Raw genomic sequence first — 3,006 nt, forward strand, 5'->3', positions numbered from 1 at the left:
CGGATTACGTTAATACCACCAACCAACCACATGATGTAACATTTTGTACTGACAGAAAATGGCGCTACACATGTTCTCAAAACTTAAACTTTAAGCACTCATTTCTTAAGTCCAGCTTCATAGACAGTTTTACAGCTATGCCAGTTTTTGAGAGTAGGGCTCCATGATGCAAGTTAGCCTTTATATGTGTAGCGTTTCATGTCCTCATTAAGTATCATAATAAATTATGGGATTTTTGGTGATGTTCACCTTTAATTGACATTCAAGTGATCAAACTGGGATTTGCACTGACGCTTGAAACAGTAAGTGCCTGGAAGCAGAGCAGAGCTCCACAAAGACATGACCCTGATCAGGGTCAGTACACCAGCTACAATTCAAAATGCTACATATCTTTTCTTCTATGATACAATGAATGCGAGGAATATTTTAGGTAAGATTTGTACCAATAATCTGATACTAAGATGTGTGCATGTTACCCAAACGACATCCGCTTTTGATCATTCCCATTATCATCTTTCAAAGTAAGTTTGCCTCATGAGACACGCCTTTGTCTTCATTTAATGCACTATATTAAATCCTTTGAACTGATAATGCCTTTTCTCTAGTCAATTTGATTAATGCAGCTCGAAGAAAATCAATTTTCCACCATCTTTCTGCCCTGTTTCATCCCCTTCCCCCATCTTCCATTCCCTATCAGTCTATCTGTGAGGTTGTCATGGTGGTGGCTCCAGTATAATGATTTCAGACTGGTTTAAAGCTGCACTGCATGAGTGAGGGCATGGATTACTGTATGTACCAAACCCACTGACATGAAAACTTGATTTTCCAGAGGCGTTAGAACCAGGCCTTCACTGTCTGCAACAACCAGGAATGTTATCTTTGTTGTGTGCATGGATCACAAATGTTAAAATAACAATTCAAAATAATTTCACTCTTCTTTATTTATTGTACTAAGGCATCAAGAAATCTTGGTATATATGCAAATTGCTATGATATTTCTTTTGAACAGCAGATATTTATGCAATAGATGTTCCAAAATAGCTGCATTTGGTGCATGTTTGCAGCCACTAATATGTATTTCAATGAATGTTCATATGAGTATATTACATTTTCCAAGGTTATATTGCTGGTAAACACTGATATACCATCAGACTGTAGAAAAACTGAAAAATTTATGAGAGGACCTGTAAATCCCTCCTTTGGGAATACTATCCAGGCTTTGTTTGCTCTAGCTATTCCAACTTCCTTTAATATTTATCAGTTTACATTATAAAAACAAAAATAAGAGCCTAACTTAAACTACAAAATAAACTAAGATTCTCACTCCCTGAGGTTTGAAAGACTATTGGATTATGCCCTGGGTCAGTGATTGGTATAGGCAGGCCAGCTGGTCCATATTACCTTTGGGCTTAACCCCTTCCCAATGCATCATTAAGACTGGCTGTGTGTCCTGGCCTCTAAATTGAGGTTATTGGTCTTAATTCACTGCGCTGATAAACTCCTACCACACTGGGTGGACATGAACCATGTCTTGTCCTATGCCTCAAAAGACCTCATTTATATTTATGACAACCTTGAGTTTCCATTCCCGATTAATCCACTTAATATGAGAACGCAGATCCGTAAATCTCCTTCTGCCTCTTTGGTGGAATGTAAGAGAGCCAAGGATGTAACAAAAATGTCAACTCAGAGATTTGCAACACCAGAAAAGACATACTTGCACCCAAATACCCCTTGTATTGCAATCCCAAATTTTTGCACTTGTCTCAGAACCAGAAACTCAGAAGCACAGCAGATGGCTGGCAGACACCAACATATATCCTTAAACCCATGCAGCTCTTCCTAAGAAGATTGGTTTAAGTCATAAGCAAGCTATTGAAGTGCTGATGATCATGATCCTCTCTTTCACTATGGAGAACAGAGAAAGAGAGCCTGAGAGACAGACACATACTGAGTCACAGATTAGCTAGTCAGCAGAGAATAAGTGCTGCTTAATTCCCTGTGAAGAGTTCAGAGGTTTCTGTCTGTTGTGAGCTGCAATGCACTGAGTGGACAAGCAAATGTTTTCTGGGTGGAGAAGCATCAACTCTTTTACATTTCAGTGACAGCAAGGTTACAAGAGTCATAGAAACAGGTGTCATAGCACTTTGATTTGTTTTATGCTTTTAGAAGTTTCTTTTAAGGCTGATTATGTAACTGCCTGATTTTGATGCATCCCCACTCCTACTGTATTTGCGCCCCACTCACATCTTTTAATGATGACAAGCAAGTCTGTGCACTTCAATACCACTGAGAGTCCCTCATCCCACCTTCACATTCCTTTTTTCCTTCAACTCAACTTAAGCAGATGGCCACAGATGGGAATTAAAGCCCCAATAAACCTGGTTGCATCTGTTTGAGGCCGCAGTCCTGGTAAAAAGAAAGTACACCCCTTTTCATTTCAAAGGTTTTATGTATCAGGACATAATTGAAAGTTGTCTGGTCCTCAAAATTAGGTGATTAAAACCTCAGATCACACCCAGCATATGACATTGCCGTGTCACATTTATTTAACTATATCTAAGCAAAAATACAGAAGCTTTGTGCGAAAAACTAAGTACACCCATACTGCTTCCAAGGACTTCAGATGGTAAGTAGATGCCAGGTGCTGCTAATCAGATGCACTTGACTGATTAGTCATTAGCAAAACCTTTCTGCTTTCATAAAGTGTGTTAACACAATACCAAGGAGGAAAGGCATCAGAAATTATCTTGATGTTGTCCATCAATCTGGGAAAGGTTATAAGGCGTTTTTCTAAACAGTTTATAGTCCATCATTCTGCAATGAGAAAGGTTATTTGCAAGTGGAAAAAACATTTAAGACAGCTGCCAGTCTTCCCAGGAGTGTGCACCAGCAAATAATGCATAGCATGATAAACCAAACACCATATCAGCACAAACACCTCATTCCAGCTGTCCAACACAGTAGTGGAGAAGTGATAATCCAAGTTTTTTTTTTTTTTTTACA

This window comes from Pundamilia nyererei, unplaced genomic scaffold (genome assembly GCF_000239375.1).
Source record: "Pundamilia nyererei isolate P.nyererei 1_Seehausen unplaced genomic scaffold, PunNye1.0 scaffold00001, whole genome shotgun sequence".
Lineage (NCBI taxonomy): Eukaryota > Metazoa > Chordata > Actinopteri > Cichliformes > Cichlidae > Pundamilia > Pundamilia nyererei.